At 42.4% G+C, this 7841-nt stretch overlaps 1 long non-coding RNA gene across 2 annotated transcripts; it reads left to right on the forward strand.

The window, feature by feature from the left end:
• Positions 1 to 1812: 1812 nt before the first annotated feature.
• Positions 1813 to 3617, forward strand: LOC117553861. Of its 2 annotated transcripts, XR_004570200.1 has the most exons (4): positions 1813 to 2089; positions 2706 to 2825; positions 2926 to 3041; positions 3248 to 3617. It is a non-coding gene; the product is annotated as an uncharacterized LOC117553861 (long non-coding RNA). The 2 variants fall into 2 exon arrangements; XR_004570199.1 differs by lacking the exon at positions 1813 to 2089 and having other exon boundaries at positions 2590 to 2825.
• Positions 3618 to 7841: the final 4224 nt, after the last annotated feature.

Consider the following 7841-nt stretch of genomic DNA (forward strand, 5'->3'; position numbering starts at 1 on the left):
CATGCTGTCAGCTATGACCTCATAGAATGTTCCACATGCGTAAAAGCGCAGGGCAATGAGGACCTGTTCCTCTACAGTCAGAGCATGACTCCGCAAGGTTCTGCACTGCAGTTGTGACCTGACAAGATCAGCAATGTAGTTGATGTCATCAAGTCCAAATCAAAAACGATTGTACAGTTCTTCTGTTGTGTACTGTTGGAGAGGTTTGGGGCGCTCGGTGTGGACCCTTTGGCGGTAACCTCTCCTTCCAGCATGGAAGATGTGAACAACCCCTGCCATGACTGTGTTCTGACTGTTGTTTCAGTCAGTAGGCCTACATCAGTCTCTGAATAACAACTAATTGCAAATACACACCTGGAATGAATGTCCAGATTGGTTAGGGCCTGTGGTTAATTATGTAATTAATAGCAAGGCCAGACCTATAAAACTAATTGCTGACCTGACCAAACCATTGAGTTGGAAAGATGGACAAAAAGGGGCCTAATTTTACATCTGCTGAGACCCATGCACTGCTGCTGGGTGTAAGGAACAATTATGACTCCATAGTTGGTAACTTTAACAGAGAGGGTGGAGCGACTAAAGTAAAGAGCGGAATATGGATGGAAGTTACAGACAATGTGAATGCCTCAGGATCTGGACACAAGAGGACGGGGGACCAAGTGAAGTTGAGGTGGAAGAATTTGAAGCAGCAAGCTACCAAAGACCACAGCCAGGCTAAAAACCCACAGACGGGTAACACACCACATAAAAGGGGACAATACACAGATGTGGTACTTGATATCATTGGTGGTCAGCAGTCACAATCTTTACATGGAATACCAAACGTTGTACTGGATGGTGAGTCGCAGGTATGTGTGATTTTATCCTTGTTCCTATAGAACTACAATTATTATCTTGTATAATTGTTATTTTCATAGTACTACAATGGCTATATGTCTTACATAGCATCCTAGTACTACAATTTTCCAGGTTGCATGCTTGTGATCATCTTATTAAGGGGTATAAAGTATATTGATAAACTTTCATTTCAGGTCGTCAATAACCTGATGTGACACACACCATTGAAGATGAGGTCCTCCTGACCCATGTGGATCCAGAAGCTGGACCTTCAGCCAGGCCTGATGACACACTGCAAGAGCCACCTCTAAAGAGAAAATGCAAGCGCACCAGAAAACCAGAGCAGAGGGATGATGCCTACGAGACTCTGCTGAGCCGTGAAATGGAGAGGGCAGAGATGCAGATCCGTCTGGCCGAAGAACAAATACAGCTGTGCCGGCTTCAGCAAACTGAAACCTCACTGAGAATTCAGCTCCTCAAAGCACGCCTGGATGATCCAGCTGCCTTTGAATGAATGCTTTATTGTTGTTACCCTAGTGGGAGTATTTTTTTTAATTACAATTTCATTATGATTTGATGTCCTTTATGTATTTAAAAATATAATTAAACATTATAGATGTCTGCAATGTGGTCTCTTGTCTTCCTTGTATTATTTTTCATGTCCACTAGATGGCGATCGGTAGGATTAAAGCACTGATATTCAGGATCTAGTCATCTTGAAAAATCGTAATCTGGATCAGATTGATCCTATCCTGAATTGCTTTGAACTCCAGGGACAACATTTGGCTGACTTGTCTGATCCTGGATCACAACAAATGGGATTTCAAAATCTGATCGGATCTGATTGAGATTAAAAGCTTTGAACTCTTGGGCCCTGGGGATGCATGCATAGCTGTCATTGGCTGAGATAAGTCCGGCCGTGCGTCACGCCTCCACCGTTCCCGGAAATGCATCCGTGGAGGAGCCGTGGAGGAACCATCAGTGTATCCTCGGTTATAGCTCCTCCAGAGAGCCTCCTCGACGCTCGATGCTCGATCCTCGGTGTGCATTTAGAGAAATGAGACGTCCTTCAAAATGGCGCGCTGAAATTCATTTCCGGGTCACTACCGGAGGACCGAGGAGTCGAGGAGGGGAAATTTGAGTATTGAGAAGCCTCTATAGACTTATATGTCTATGATTATACATCCATGGAACGACCAGACACATGGCAGCAACGTTCCCATCTGCTTCATTCATTTCTCCTGTTCAACAGGTTAGTAGTGTGGACACAGATTATGTCATATTTCGATCAAAGAAGTGTGTTTGAAACTGTTTTATGTGTAGTTTCATGTCATTCTGTGAGCTACGCCACTAGCGTGTGGCTAATGGCGTCCGCTAGCTTCTTTAGCTCAGGCTGTTGCTCCCTGAATAATGTAGGGCTCTACCATGTTACCATGTGTATGACTCCCTTGCACTAGTTTGGCTTACATTTCAATTTTATTCTGTTTGTATAAATATGTGAAATGCTGGTCTGAGGTCATAATTGTTCATATTATTTAAATGCTAAAGCGCTAATGCTATGCTAATAGTGTGCCTGTACAACATAGCAATGTTAAAGTGAGTACAGTCGACCGGGTTGTATGTGTGTTATCTGTAATCACTGTATTATATACTGTAAATGAAAAAGTCTTTAATCCTTCATCAAAGTCATAATATGGCATGTGGATTTATGTCCATTTTTGATTAGAGACACATATGTCATACGGTTATTTTGATTTGCTAAATGTATGTTTACATTCTCAGTTAGCTTCAGGCCTCACTGAGGCGAAGTATTGAGGTAGAAAGCTGGTGAAGCCATTTCCTGCTGTCATTATATTCTGTTTGCACAGATAATAAACCTGGTTGACAAGAAGGAAGTCGTTTTCATTCGACACAACGCAGAGATACATGTGGCGTCAATCCAGACCGGTTACACAAAGAATGATAAATAGAGAAAACAGATATAATTTGTAAGTGAATTTATTAATTTGTTTAATACATTCTGGCTAGAACGACCACACAAACGGCAGCAACTTTCCCTCTGCTTCATTCTTTTCTCCTGATCAACAGGCTTATTATCTGATTACCAGCTCTGCACAGCGGACTTGTAACACTAGCAGCAGTGGAGATGGAGCATCAGAACCTGGAGAATACAGCAGCAACAACAAGGATCCATTTGGAGATAGGTAAACGTAAATATTACAGTAATAGTGTACTTTCATTGTGTGGGTTTAGTTAAATAGGTTGTAAGAGAGAGAGACTCCTGTCCCACCTCCCCATTTTATTTTGAGTTGTGCATTGTTATTTGTGCTTGAGAAACATTCCACTTGAACTTTATATTTTAATGAACTTAGTAGTAAATATTGTCCTATATTTCTTTCCGATTTCACAGCTGCCTGCGCCTAGCAGCAAGAACCTCCATCTGTGCCTGCACCCAGGTCAAGATCTACCGTGGCTCAAGGGCCTTCACCAGAGCCATCACCATCAAGGACCAGAGGACCAGCATCACTACAGCAGCCTCCACCTCCATCTGTGCCTGCCACAAGATTAAGATACACCTCGGTACAAAGGCCTCCACCACAGCCATCACGATCAACCCAGCCAGCAAAGAAGTCTCGCCTAGCACACCTCCCTCCCTCCGACACAGCCACCAGCAGCCCATGCACCATCACCCCCACCTACACAGCAGCCAGACCCGGGTTGCGTTCCGATAATCCAAAAATTAGCTCCTAAGTTCTAACCCTATCTCCTATTACTTGACCTCTGAGTGAAACGTCACGGGGTTAAGGGATAGTGGATAGGAGAATTCAAAAGGACTTAGGAGAAGAGACTGCGGTACTTTAGAGAATCCGAATGCACTTTCACTATCCGACGTGTTTATGATGCGCCAGCGGACGTCATTGTGTGCGTCTGCTGCTGTGGGGAAACTATGGAAACTACAGTTTTCTATACAGAGGACTACAACATGGATGTTTAATAAGAACGAGGGACTACTGTAAACTCATCTAGAGACTCTGCACCGTGCTCTGATGCTGTTGCTTTATGCTTTATGAACGTGGACAACAGAGAAACATATTCTTCATGACCAAAGTTGGAATTGAAATAAAAAAAGTGAAACTTATGCTCGTCACCCTCTCCCTCCGGTCCACATTAATACAAATGATCCCAATACGTATGATTGTATGAACTATTAAAATATCTTAAAATAAATACAAATGTATTTATTATAAACGTTAGTCCTTAACACCTATCACTGTGTATATCACCATTCAAACATCTTTTAAAAGTTGAACAAACCCCACACAGCTCAGTGAAATGTTGACTTTATTTGATCATTTCAGTAAAAACTAACGTTCATATTTCTCTTTTTGATTATAATACTGATGAACGTTCAAAACAAAGCACTTTGGCAACTTACCACATACGTTTTAAAATGCGTCATAAGCACCGTAACTTTCATGATATAATTTCTCCCATTATCGTTTGTGTCCGTGAACGGCCGACTGTTGTGTGACGTCAAATGCTGTGGCTGCAATGCATTGTGGGGCAGCATTTTCTCCTCTCCTTTCGGTAAGGGAGGTCCAGTGGTTCCTAAGCTAAAGGAGGTTATAGAGTTGACAGTGGAAACACAATTTGCTGTTTTCTTTGGGACCACTAGATGGGGCTCTCCTCCTTCAAGATGACTCAACTGAATTCAAGTCCCAACACAGAATATCATATATTTTGCATTTATAAGGTCTAATGCTTATTTTTTAAAAGCTTGGTTTTAAATATGTATCCCCCTCTACCATAAAACAACAATGTTATTTACCCAGGATATTCAAAATTCTAAATATTTACTCTGATTTGAGCACAAGTAGGCCAAATTGCTGTGTCCCAAACGTCCCAAATCATGTTTGCTCAACTTCTGTAACAGATATCAAAAAGAAATCAAACAAATTATACATTTTTGTCACTGTTGTATACCCCTTTTGCTAATATTCCTCACCAAATTTAATTTTTTGTTATTAATTCATTTTTATTGTTTAAAGTTTTTTTTAAAGTGTGTGTCCCGTTTGAATGTCCCCCCTGTTACTCTGATTTGAATCCCTCTGGACACGCCCCTTTACTATTCGTATGACTCAAGATTGAAGGATACATTTTGAGTGGGAAGTGGGAACCATAACATCATCTTCAAGAAGCAGAGTGAATGCATTCTTCCTTCAACGTTTTTTAAAAATGTTTTAAAGAACTTAACTGTAAAGCATAACATGTCCACGCTGTTATGCTCAGTTTTAATGGAAACTGATCGTTTGTTTTACATTTAGAAAATAGGGTGAATATATCTATCAAATATATGTTTCTGTTGCTATAAGTGCTAGCTTGATTATCATCACGCATGTAGCCTAGCAATAGCTAAGTGTAGCATAAAATGTCCACCCTGTTACTATTTTTCACATTAACAGGGTGGACACACAGTAGGCTTGTTTGAGACAAGCGAGACCTGCGCAGTTGCGATCAACGTCTTGCTAGTGCGTTCATGGATGTATGATTGCATGATGGTTAGTCATTTTGTCCGACTTGCTCTGGAGGCTCGCCTACATGAGACGCGGGACAAAGACGCCCGCAGCCTTACGGCCCGTCTACACTACAGGCGTCAAAAAAGCTTGAAGCTGGGCGTGTCTGAAGCTTGGCGATTTTTTGCGAGCAACGCGACCAACAACCAATCACATGAATCTCCCGCCCCCGACATACAAAGCAATAGCAATGTTAAAACGAAGTAAACTGGATATAAACTCCCCAAACAGGCGAAAACCTACCAGTTTCACCCACTGTCTCTGCCACCTCCCTCCATGCCTGGCTCCTCCGGTTTGTATCCCGGTAAATAGTTCTGGTCGGAAAGAACCAGGTGATTTGCTACCGTAATTTCTCGTTTGGAATATGAGGAAATGAACTGCGGTCTGGCTCTCCCAGCTTGCACGCGGTTTGATTGGCTAGCGCTTGTACTGGCGGAATTTGCATAAACGGGATTTGATTGGCTGACGCCAGCTTCGAGCAAGCATCGAGCTTGAACATTGTTCAACTTTTGACGCCGATAGACGCTCGCGATGCTTGCAACGCCTTGCCATGCTACCCACAATGCAGTTCGGCGAAGTTTGAAAATATCCTACGTCACCCCATTCAAATGAATGGGCGAAGCGTTGAAAGCATTTTTTGACGCCTGTAGTGTAGACGGGCCGTTACGGCCCGTCCACACAGCGGCGTGCGTTGAAGCTTCCAACGCTTCTGCCCATTCACTTTGAATGGGGTGACGTCACTTTTAGCCGAAATGCATTTTGGGAAGCGACGTGGAGCGTTGCTGGCGTAGCTGGCGTCAAAAGTTGAGCAATGTTCAACTTTTGACGCCTCGACGGAGGCGTCAGCCAATGAAATCCCGTTTATTCAAATCTGCCAGTACAATCGCATAGCCAATCAAACCGCGTGTATGCTGGGAGAGACTACGCAGGTCATTTCCTCATATTCAAAAAAATTGAGGGGAAATTCATTGTAGCGGTAGTGAATCACCCGGTGCTGTATGATCAGTCTCTGTTCATCTACCGGGATACAAACCGGAGGAGCGAGGCATGGAGGGAGGAGGCAGAGACAGTGGGTGAAACTGGTAGGTTTTCGCCTGTTTGGGGATTTTATATCCAGTTTACTTCGTTTTAACATTGCTATTGCTTTGTATGTCGGGGGCGGGAGATTCATGTGATTGGTTGTTGGTCGTGTTGCTCGCAAAAAATCCCCAAGCTTCAGATACGCCCACCTCCAAGCGTCAACGCACGCTGCTGTGTGGACGCTCCGTTAAAGAGCGAGGCGCGGCGAGGCGAGGCGAGGCGAGGCGCGGCGAGGCGGCGCAGTTCCTCTCCACGGGCTGCGGAAGCGAAATGCTTGATGGGAAACGACTCGCTGGTATCTCGAGCTGAGCGCTCATTGGTGGTTTTTACCCCGTGCTGCTGATGAAACTCTCCAATTGGCTCCGCAAAAGTTTGTTGTTGTTTTGTGTCAGTTTTAAGTCGCCACATCCATTTCCATTTTTCATCATTGTTCCACAATGTTTATCATCATGAAATTAATATCTATATATTTTATACTATACTTGCACTGCTTACCGTTGTCATACTTTATATATCTTAGCATATTCATACACACTGTTCATACTGCTCACAGGCTGATATCTAGTGTATTCATACCCCTCACTGTTTATTCATCATTCAATTCATTCTATATTTTATTCTGTCTATTGTGTACATTACTTTTCACTTTACTGCTTGTTGCACCTGGTTAGAAGCTAAACTGCATTTTGTTGTCTCAGTACCTGTATGTGCAATAACAATAAAGTTGAATCTAATCTTGAGCAGGAACAAATGTATTTACTTAGTACATATCTGACATTAACGATTAAACACATGTGTGCATTCTTTATAAATGCAAACCGAGTCAAGCCGACTCCGGAGGTGGCGGTATGCACCTTAAAGTTGTTTGCAATCCGCCAAAAAACCGAGAGAAGAAGAAGAAGAAGAAGAAGAAGACGAAGCCGTCTACTTTCGAGGCGAGCCGCAACGCGTCTCAAACAAGCCTAGTAACGGTTGGGGATGTTAAAAAATCCTGATCTTGACCAAAATATTTTTCTTATACTTTAACAAGCCATCATTCAGATTAAAATTGAAAAAACATGGACAATTATGTTTTTTATTTTTGATTAACCATAGCTGAAATGGCACCGAATGCTAGGAATGCCTCATGTTTAAAATCAAAATACAGCACTGAAACATGGTTAACTCATATCCACTATTGCTAATTTCATAATGTGATATGCTATGGCCTAATGTTTTATGATGCTGTGAAATATTTAGTTGTATTTTCTAAACGGAGTTATATCAGAAAACAGACATGCCATTCACACATTATATCAGTGTATGTTATGTATAATAAGAAGCAGCTCACACCTTTTATTGAACTTCTCA

Source organism: Gymnodraco acuticeps, unplaced genomic scaffold (genome assembly GCF_902827175.1).
Source record: "Gymnodraco acuticeps unplaced genomic scaffold, fGymAcu1.1, whole genome shotgun sequence".
Classification (NCBI taxonomy): Eukaryota; Metazoa; Chordata; class Actinopteri; order Perciformes; family Bathydraconidae; genus Gymnodraco; species Gymnodraco acuticeps.